An 11,011-nucleotide genomic window follows, 5' to 3' on the forward strand; every position below is an offset into this window, starting at 1 on the left:
AATCCAGTTGCAGTAGAGGCTGAGAAAAGAACTCGCTCAAAAACAGTTCCTGCCCTACAGAGTGACATATTACAGTAACATGGTTTGCCAGTGGGTAAAACAAGCAAAGCAACAGTTGAAATGGGAATGAACAAGCAGAGAAATGCCCCAGCTCAGTGGCCACGGGCCAGCATGTGGTGTTGAAGCCATCAGTGCCTAACAGGAGACCAGCAGTGGGTCTTGGCATGAGCAGAACCACCCAGCGTGGCTGCAGAAGCATCCACGGGCACGCAGTGGGCTGTCCCAAACGCCCAAGGCATGCTCAGTGCTGGCACTGTGGGCCACACCACGGCAGAACCCGTCTGGCTGGCTCTGGAGGCAGGGCCAGGGAGCTGCTCAGCTGGTCTGGTGGTGACGTGGGAGCTCTGAAGCTGGCATGACTCTTCCTGGGTTTTGTCTCCTTGGAGCTCCTTGCTGGCTGTGTTGGAGCACCACCGAACAGGAGGTGGATGCAGTGGTCTGGTCAGAGAGAGAGAAAGCCAGATAAGTTTTCCCATGAATCAACCTGGGAGACCTTAGGGAGATGGAGAGAAAGAATTCTAGACAATCTGGTGTTTTGTAATAAGCTGTTTTGCCCATAAGGCTGTTTACAAATGGTGTCTCGTTAATTAGCCAGTCATGTGAAATGTGCTGGATGTTAAATGACCAGTCAGGTCCACCTGTATGGGACCAGGGAATAAAAGAAGCAGTTTCAGTAAAGTTGGGGCTTTTGGCCTCTCAGCCTTCTGGCCCAGAGTGTGTGATTAGTGACACAGTCTGACCTGGGCTGGCTGGTGGGCACATGGAATCAGCTGCTCCTTGCTGATCATTTATTGGCTGTGTTTGGATGTTCAGTGGGAGGCGGAGGAATATTGCCTTGAACTGGTGAATCCTCCGCTTAACCCAGGAGCTGTTTCAAGCAGAGGATGTCAGTGGCTGATCCAGAGCAATCCCTAGACATGCCCACTGTGCCTGTCACTGCCTGTTCCTGGGGATGTTCCAGCTGGATCTGTGTGTGGTGTAAGCACAAGCGCATGGACAGAGCCTTTGCTCTTGGTTCCAGGCTCCTCTCCTGCAGTCACCCAGGCAAGGTCTGTGCTGATAAATTAAGCACTGCCTGGACTTCTCTCTCTCACAATGATGGAGTATTCCACTGCAATCTTTGGCTCAGTCCAGGTGCGTTTCAGTAGCCAGCATGGGCCAGGGACTGCTCCTTATGGGATGCCTGGATTTGTCCACACAGATTTGGAGAGTGAGAATTTAACAGGAAAACCTTGGTAATTCTGTGCCAGCTGTCCTCTGAATGCAGGAGAATGTCCCAGGCACGTTTGATTTACTGGCACAGACTCAGCCACGCAGGACATGGGGTCCCTCAGCCTTTTGGAAGCTGGGGTTCATTGAGGCCAGGCAGCTTTTCTCATCATACATGGCTTGCCTGGAGAATGGGGTTCAGGAAGTCATTGGTGAATAGGTTAAATAAAGTATTCGCCAGCACTGAGTTCAGCTGAAGTCTATTATCTGGAATCTATTGGTGTTGATTTTCTGGCCTGGAGCCACCTGAAAGCATCTATCTCAGGGCATTAGCTCAGTTACCATAACAACTCATCCAGGAAAAACTCCTGACAGCTCCAAGAGCACACCAAGGTCCCACGTTGTGTATTGGAGCCACTCTTAAGTCAAAATAAGCATGTCCAGGTTCCTCCCTCTCCAGCCTCAGTGTCCTCTGTGAGTGCCAGTCCTTACAGAAGCTTTGACATGCTTGGGAAGCTGTTTTATTCTTCAGAGGCTGCTCAGTCTGGTTTTCCAAAGGCCCATCCACTCCAGGATGGATATTTTACCTCCTGCCAGAATAACAAACCCATCCATCCTTGGGGAGCCCATTGCATTCCCTTCTTGGCACTCAGTTTAGAGTCTCTGATTTTTTGGAACTGTAAATGCAAACTATGACTGAGCCACTTGCACAGGGTCCAGCTTAGCTGCTGCTGAACTCCTGCCTATGTTTGACTCTGTGGTGACATAAGGACATCATGACAGGCCCTCAGCAGTGGCTCACTCCACACCCGCATCACTGTCCTGTCAGCCCTGCTCACTGTCACTGGAATTACCTGGGACACACTCACCAAGCACAGCAGGTGATGTTGGACCTCTAGAAACAAACAAACAAACAAAAAAAAGTCATGGGATCTACACAATTTGACCCTGCAGTAAGTTTTTTACTCTGAGTTTCAGAGTGGTTTTGTGATGCCTGCTCTTTGCACTGACCCTCCCGCTCCTGCGGTTGCTCAGCAATTACTCCTCAGCATGAAAGGGAGACTTTTCACCCCCATCCAACTCTTCCAGCCTTGCCCTGTTAAGCTGAGGCCTAGCAGCAGGCTCTGAGGCCCCTCACAGTGGGATAACGATCCTCTAAATAGCACTGGGAGTCTCTCTACTCAGGGAGAACTAATTAAGTTCTTCAGTACATGCTTAGACATATGCTGACCTGGTATGGCCTTAACAGGTCTGCTTCCACCTACCAGATAAATAATACTGGCTTAAAAATATCCTCCCAGAGATGTGTTACTGAGGCAACAGCCAGGTGGGGGGCTGACTGCATCTCTAGTATTTATGTGTATTATTCACGGGCCAAGCTCTCTTCTGGTGTCCTCAGTTAAGTGATTTTTAAGTTCTGAAAGCATTAGTGCAGTTACCTCTGCTGGCACCTCACAGCACATAGGTCAGACAGTCACACCTGTATTTAGCTCCTTTACTTATTGCTCAGCCCAAGAAGCTCATTTGACAAAAGCACAGGGTTGCAGTGGTAGAGAACGTGGTGCACAGGGTTTGAATTCCTCCCTGCGCCGTTGCCTGGGATTGCAGCAGATGAAACTGAGCTAATACATCCCCAGGGGTGTGTCTTGGTTCTAGGCAAAGAATTAATGAACGGGAAGCACATCCTAACGTGGGTTTCTTTCTGGTGTGGTATGGCCCAGCTCACTGGGCTGCCCTGTGGTTGTGCTGATTTATATCAGGTGAGGGTTTTGCCCAGTTGGGGTAAATCCCCCCTCCTGTGTCACGGTGTTTCATGGGACAGGTGTGGGCTACAGGGTGGGCTCACAGCAAACCCTTGGCTGTCAAAATCCCCTGGAATTTCAAGTGAAGAAGAAAGTGCTGAAATATGAATCCTGCTCTGGGTTTTACAGAAAACCCAACCAGAGGCTGATATCAGCCTCACTAGACTGATCCTTTGCTAGAACACAGCAAAAAACTCCCACCCCACAGACTTTGAAATTCTCTAAGATCTGGTGAAATATTTGCAGCACAGGCTCAGTTCCTTGTCATAAAATGAAAACATAATTGCAAACAGCAATTCACAGGAGTCAAACGACTCAGCCCTGCTCTTAGTTGCAGTCCAAGGTGGGAAAATGAGCTCTCCAAGCAAATCCCAGCCCCGAAGAGGTACCCCAACAAACCTGGAAGAGCTTCAGGTTCTGTTCTGGAGACCCCAGGGGATAGCACTGGGTGATTTCTAAGGGTTTTCAGAAGAGTAACTTAGAAAATAATTCTGCTTTGCTAAGTTTAGGCCTTCTCTGGAGGGTCTGGGCCCCTGTCAGAAGATGTTGATAGACCCACAACCCCTGAAAGCTGCCTTTGGTGCTAATGCCTGAGGGTGAACGTGTTGAGGCAGCTCGAGCTCTGTCTTGCTGCAAACATTCTCAAAGTGCTCCTAAAGCTGCAGACCACCCTTGTCCTAAGATGAAAAATGGATTTCCAGGAGCAGGCACTAAAGAGGAAGAGCCTTGCCGATGAGAAAAAGGTTTCCAGAGAGTTGTGGATTATCTGAAGGAGGGTGAAGGCATCTTCTGTGGAAGGATAAACAGGTTTGAAACCCTGCAAGTGGCTTATTCTGAGTTGTTTGGTGTGGTTGAAGAACAAAACCAGCCAGAGGATGAGCTTTACATTCTCCCCATGTCAGGGTCAGTGCCTGCTTGGTGAAATGCCATTTTTGATTGCGTTTCTGTAGTGCTCCAAGTATTTGCCTCTTTCTCACTCAGATAATGCCAAAGAGCACAGCCCAAGCCGTGAGGGATGGGGAGTGTGACAAGGGCTGAAGGAAGCAGATGGCAGAGAGCTGGCCCATGGAAAGGCAGCCTGGCCACCAGTGCTGGTAAGTCCCTCCTGCACGCCAGCTCAAGGACTGTTCAGGAAGCAGCTCCAAGTGTTTCCAGCATGGTGCCCATGAATAATTAACCCAAACAAAGCAACAAACAGTGTTTCCTCATCAGCATGCCATGTGGACCCAGCTGCCAATGGAGGAGGAGTGTGGTGAGCCTGACTCAGCTCCTGAGAGCAATGAATCAGTGAGAAATGCCCAGGAAAAGGGAATTTCTGCCTGGGACGTGGAGCAGCAAGGAGCTGAGGTGGGCTTTGCTTAGGGCCCCAGATGGGACATGGGACATCCGAGCCTCCTCCTGACTCCTTCTCAGGATCCTGCAGTAAGTTGCTGGCCTTGGCTTTTGTTTTCTTACATATATAATGTAGAGATAATGATTTTTCCCTTTCAGCCTGTGAATCCAGGTGTAAATAACTCAGGTTGTGGACTGTCTGGGCTCCAGAACACTTTCTGTACAGTGGAGCCCCATTTCCAGGTTTTGTACAGCAGAAAGTGGTGAGTGCACTAGGGACAGTCCTGGAGCCTGGCAGCCTCCCCAGAGGACAGGAACAGGTTGATTTCTGGCACAGCCCCCACTCACCTGATCTCAGGGACCCACAGGTGCACCAAAACTGCTGCATTTTGGAGCCAGGGTTTATACAGCAATGAGCCTCCCCTTGTGTTCCTCTATCTGCAGCTGGTCCCCCCCTTTCCCCTGCTCCAGTAACTTCTGAACCAGCTGACCTGATTCAACCCAACCTGATGGAAAAAGAGAGGTCTCACAGACCCAGGATTCCTGCAATTTTCATGAGCCAACAGCGGTTGGATAGAAGAGAGACATTTAAGTTAATATTCTATTGAAGGGGAGGTAATTACACCTCTGGCTCCCTGCCTGTTTCGGGATGCAGCAGCCAGGTGACCAGCTGGCATTTAGATATGACTGGTCAATCAGTTCCTGCCCAGCTTCAAACCAGCCCCCCTGCACTTGCCACCCCCTTCCCTGCGAAGCAAAAAGCTGCTGGAGCTGCCAAGGATTTTTCTGGGAAGGTCTGGAGGGCATCAGGGGCCCTGAGGATATTGCAGTAAGCTGGGAGCACCAAGGAAGGGAGAAATAAAAAGCAGCTGTAATACAAATCAGAGGAAGAACGGGTTTCACCAGTTTCTTACTCACAGAACAAGTTGATTTTTAGGTTCAAATTTATTTTCAGGAAAACAAAATGGGTGTTTTGCTAATCTCTATAGTACTTTCCCCAGAAAATTCCAGTGACTGGCAACTCTTAGCAAACATGCCCAGTCTGAATTTTCTGGGTTTTTTTTGGCCATGAGAAAACATTTGATGCTTTTTCTTCCAACACAAGCTTTTGAGAAAAAATGCTATGGAAAACAGAATCTTTAATTTTCTTTTTTTTTTTTTTTTTTTTTTTCCCAACAAAAACATTTCCCCCAAGAACTTGCACAGAAAAAGATTCTGAGACAAAAACATGAACACAGTCACAGCTTGAACATTTTTTAAGCAAATGGGGTGGACAAAGGGTGGGATGGGACTAAGTGTGGGAAGGAGGAATGTGAGTTTTCCAAGGTCAACCAGCAAGGCAGGTACTGACTGTTGGGTCAGCAGTTCTGCCACTTGACCATGCAGTGCCTCTGCATGTCTGTCCATCCTGAAATAATGAATTTCTTGGAGCAGAGCCAGTGCTTTCCTGAGTGCTTGGGAAGTGCCTCATACAGCCCTGGCTGTAGCCACAAATAATAATTAAAATTAGAATAATAATATTAAAGTGGACCTGTGCCACTGGAGATGGGACACACTGAACAACAGAGTTCTAAATCTATGCCCCTCATCCAGTAAAAGGTACAGCTTGCTTCACAAAGCCAGGATTTGCTTCCCTGGGCTTGATAATCACAGTCTTTTACTCTGCAAAAGGCAAACTGACCTGAGCTGAATTAGGTCCAATATCTACTCGAACACCTCCTGCCCGTAGCTGGCAGCTCTGGTCAGCTCTGGAGCCTTTCTGCAGCTCAGGGGGATATCTGGAAAGACTAAATTAACTGTGCTGGTGTGGGGAGCTGCCTGGACTAATGTTTTTTTCAGAGATAGGCTTTGACTGACACCTCAAATCTGCCTGACAATCTTTTATTCTAAGTGCAGTTGCTGCCTTTCTTCAGAGCAGGAAGAGCTGGTTTGGTTGCTGCCCTTCAAATGATGCATCTCATCACATGGGGAAGAGTAGGAAAAAACCACCTAGAAAGAGCCACAGGACCAGCATAAAAAGAGGTAAAACCAACTGGATCTATTTGAAGTATTTCTGCTTTTTTCCTCTATGCCACAATCCAGTGCAAGACACTTGGGAACAGGGGCTGTGCTCTGAGGAACAAGAACTGACTGGTTTTGGTTTTTTTTTTCCCCTTTGTTTTCCTGTTTATTGTGTTGCTTTTCACTGCAAGAGTTTTGTTGAATGCTTTGCTGATAGAGCTGTGCAACTTCAGTGGTGAATCATGGAATACCCTGAGCTGAGAGGGACCCTCAGGATCATCCAGAGCAGCCCCTGCCCCTGCCCAGACCCCCAACAACCCCACCCTGGGCACCCCTGAGGGCTCCTGGAGATCTGGCAGCCTTGGCACCATTCCCTGGGGAGCCTGGGCAGTGCCCAGCAGCCTTGGGGGGAAGAACTCTCCCCAAAACCCAATCTAAACCCCCCTGGCACAGCTCCAGCTGTTCCCTCACGTTTCCAGTCCCGTGCTGGCAAGACAGAGGGATTCTCTCTTTTACTCAGTGCTTCTACACTGCCTCTTCTGCCTGTGCTCCCCATGCTGCCTCTTACTCCAGGCTGCAGGTATCCTTAGTGCTTGCTGAGTGGTGGGGTCACACCTCTCAGCTGCTGTCAGAATAGGTAGAAACCACTTTTTATAGTGGGATTTAGACACTGGGGGTTTACCTGAGTCTGGCCAAGAAGGCTGGATCACCAAATGGGCAGAGGGATGCTTCAATCCTCTTCTGGACACACCTAGATGAAAAATAAGTCTTTTATTTGAGATGTCCTGTCTCCCCTTGATTTCCTAGGTCCTTCCAAACCAGCCAGGCTCTTTGGAGTTTTGCCTTTCTGCAAAAGGCAAACTGACCTGAGCTGGATTAGGTCCAGGACCTACTCTAACACCTCCTGCCCGTAGCTGGCAGCTCTGGTCAGCTCTGGAAGGCTTTCTGCAGCTCAGGGGGATATCTGTAATGACTAAATTAACTGTGCTGGTGTGGGGAGCTGCCTGGATACCAGAAAAGCTGCTGGCAGTAAGAACTGCTGTGAAATGGCTGCTTCCCTTGTCTGTGAACACAGGTGTGGACGAGCCCAAGGAGCAGCACTGGAGGTGTGTTAGGTCCTGGGCGTGCTGCAAGATGGAGAAGTTTGCACCCTCACAGGGCTGCCCTGTGCCTGGGACTGCTGCCTGTGGGGACTGTTTCACTCTGGGATCCTGCTGCTGATGGAGCATCACAGACACTGGAGTACCCAAAGCACTGCTGTCCACCTCCTCCTCCTCCTCCTCCTCCTCCTCCTCCTCCTCCTCGGAGCTGCAGCCAGGCCTTCCCAGGATGAGCGTCCTGAGCAGAAGACAAGCCCAGGCAGGTCATCTCCAGCAGCAGCTGTGCTCCAGGCAGGCAGCTCAGGCTGGGGCACGTCCCAGTGGCTCCTGTGTGCTCCTCCTGCCCCTGAGACAGGCATGCATCGAACGGTTCAGGTTACAGGGCCATCAGCCTGGCAAGTTTTCCTCGCTAAATTTACTCTTTAAAGTGCCATCAGTGTTGTATCCAGAGGGAATGGAGGAACAGATGCAGCTTGTGAAGTCTGGCTTTAATTCACCCACCTCGTTGAATTTCCTGCCCTGCCTACTAATCAATGAGTCTGCACTAGCAGCTCTGGGAGCACCACAGGTCTTTCCACATCCAGGAGAATCCAGCACAGGGGCTGAACTCCCAGGGTCTCAGGCAGGGCTGTCACTGTCCTCTGAGCCCCCTTCATTTTGGATTTCCCCCCCCCCCAGAAGCCTTGCAGACCCTCTCCAGCCCAGGGCAGCTGCTCCTCATTTCCTTGCAGGGCCCAGGGGCAGCTCTGTGCCATTGTCCCCCCCAGCCTGTGTGGCATTTTTCCCTGGAATGTGAGTGCAATACAGCCCTGGAAGTGTTCTCTGTGACCGTGTCCACAGGGGCCTGAGGGTGAGGGAGGAGACGAGGATCTGACTCCATGTTTCAGAAGGCTTGATTTATTATTTTATTATATATATTACATTAAAACTATAGTAAAAAATAGAAGAAAGGATTTCATCAGAAAGCTGGCTAAGAATAGAAAAAGAAGGAATGATAACAAAAGCTCATCAAAGCTTACAAAGTCCAAGACAGAGAGTCCGAGCCAGCTGGGCTGTGATTGGCCATTAATTAGAAACAACCACATGAGACCAATCCCAGACCCACCTGTTGCATTCCACAGCAGCAGATAACCATGGTTTGCATTTTGTTCCTGAGGCCTCTCAGCTTCTCAGGAGGACAAAAACTCCCAAGGAAAGGATTTTTCATAAAATGTGCCTGTGACAGTTCTCCTTCAAAGGTTCCAGCCCCAAGCTTTGCTTTTCAGAGCCGCACTCTTCCTGCTGGGGCTGTGTCAGGCACTGCTGGGGCCATTTGGGCCTTGTCACCTGCCAGTGGGACCAGCAGAGCCTGGCAGGGGCTCCTGTGTCCCCCCATGTCCCCCACAGTCCCTGAGTGCGTCCCTTCCCTTGTGGCCACAGACACAAACACAACTTTCCCAGGGAAAAGTCCTGGGAAAAGTCTGTCAGAAGATCAGAGAAAAGAATGAGAAACAATCCTTAGCTTAACTTGCTGCACCTAGTATTGTAAAACATGTAAAATGTGTCATAAAGATTTGTTTACCAAAATCTCGTTTCGTCATTAACCAACAGTAATAGTGTTTTAAGTAAAAAAAAACAATTAAGTCAACCTGTGGTGAACTAGTCTATAAAAGAGCAATAAGTTTCTTAATAAAAATATATTAATAAACTTCCTGTCATACATAAAGTCTATACCAATGATTACCTGGCCAGGGCTGTGTTCTGTGCTAACTTCCATGTCCCTTCTCCCAGGACAGTGGCACCAGCTCAGCTCCGTGCTAAGACCTTCAGGGAGCACCATGAGAGGGTTTCTGGCACTTTTGCTTTGTTTAAGCAGAATTCTTCAGTGCTGGGGTTTTTCTGGGGGCTCCTGTTGATTCCAGGCAGTGCCACTCTGTTCAATCAGCCCTGCCAAAGGCTGCCTTTGCTGGTGGTACCCATTTTGTGACACCACTGCTTTGCCTCGCTGCTGTAATCTGTACCAGATTGCTCTTTGCCTGCTGGAATGGACAATGAGGATCCAGTTGTAATGCAAATCACACCGTGGAATAAAAGCTGTGGGGAACAGCACCCCCCATCAACAGTTATGTCAGCCTTTGCTATGGTGTGATGGCCTCAACTCTGCTCCTGCTCTCTGAGGGATCAGGAGGAGAGAGTCTGTTGTGTTTTATGGGCACAAACTCCATGTAAAGCTGCCTTTAGGCACTGGCAGCCCTGATTGTGTGTGTGTGTGTGTGTGTGTGTGTGTGTGTGTGTGCAAACCTAACAGACAGATTCCACCCACTCTGGAAATTCCATGATTGCCTTGTTTTGTTTTATTTTTTTTGTTTTTTCAAGGCTCTGTTTCATGCACCTCAGGCCAAACCCACGGGGTAATTGCCAGTCTCTGCACAGGGGCTGGGATGATGCGACGGGGGAGAAGCACAGAGATGCTGAAATTTCAATCTGCCACAAAAATGTGCTCCTAATCCTGATGGCCTTGTGATTGTGATGCTGTCATTGGTGTCATTGCAGTTGTTCTTGTCTCTGCTTTTCCCATGTTTGGTGCTGAATATTGTAAACGAAGAGAAATATTTAGATTTGTAATGGAATCTAAATTTACTGTGGAATTAAACACACAGGAGCCTGAAAAGCCAAATGGAAGAGGTGTGTTTTCATGTCAGATGGCAAGTCATAGCCATGTAAAGTGATATTTTGTTGATACAGCTGCTTTTACTGCAGATCTGCCTTGCATTTCCCCAGGCCGTGGGTAACAGAGAATGAAGCTGAACCTTTTCTCCCCCTTGAGAGCCGAGGTGGAATATCTGTGTCGTTGGAGCTGGAGGTCGGTGTTGTGAGGGTTACCTGACTTTGTGCCCCACCTGTGAGACCCAGAGTGAGAGCAGTGCCTGCCCATGGCTCATGGAAACTCTGCCTTCCAGGGGACAGCCAGGAACGAGCGTGAGGCGTGGTGGAGGCAGATGGATGAGCTGGGTTCAAAGTCCTCCCGGCAGCTATGGCAACACAACTTGTGTATCTGCTCAGAAAAGCCTTTGCAACCACCACAAACGACTTTAAATGGCCTTATTTTTCCTGCTAGCAGTGGAATAAGCAGCTTCGATGGGGAGGAGTAAATCCACTTGATTACACATGTTGCTGGGAATAGCAATCTTATTGGTTATTGCTAATAACCCAATTTGTTACTGGTGGTGTGGCTGCTGGCGCGGGCAGCCTGATCTGCCAGGGAACAACTGCGCTGCTCCTAAAATTCCAATTACAGTGGAACAAGGGGACTCAGAAGGGCCTCAAGGGAGGAAACTCAGTAGGGAGCAAAAAGTCAACACGGAGCACTTGGGTTATAAATGATGTGAGTGGACAATGAAATCCATCTTTGGAGGAGGATTTCTGCCAGGCAAGGCTGAGCCCTTCCCATCCTGACGCTTTGCTCAGGCCGTCCATGGTGTTTGTGTGTCAGGCCATGAGCTGATGGAGGTGTTGGCTTATTGGCTG

At 49.2% G+C, this 11,011-nt stretch overlaps 1 long non-coding RNA gene across 1 annotated transcript; it reads left to right on the forward strand.

Moving 5' to 3' along the window:
* The first annotated feature begins 4,374 nt into the window (after positions 1-4,374).
* Positions 4,375-9,152, forward strand: LOC118697040 (uncharacterized). The gene is made up of 3 exons (XR_008508849.1): positions 4,375-4,493; positions 6,295-6,425; positions 7,480-9,152. It is a non-coding gene; the product is annotated as an uncharacterized LOC118697040 (long non-coding RNA).
* Positions 9,153-11,011: the final 1,859 nt, after the last annotated feature.

The sequence above is a fragment of the Molothrus ater genome, chromosome 26, assembly GCF_012460135.2.
Source record: "Molothrus ater isolate BHLD 08-10-18 breed brown headed cowbird chromosome 26, BPBGC_Mater_1.1, whole genome shotgun sequence".
In the NCBI taxonomy this organism is placed as follows: domain Eukaryota; kingdom Metazoa; phylum Chordata; class Aves; order Passeriformes; family Icteridae; genus Molothrus; species Molothrus ater.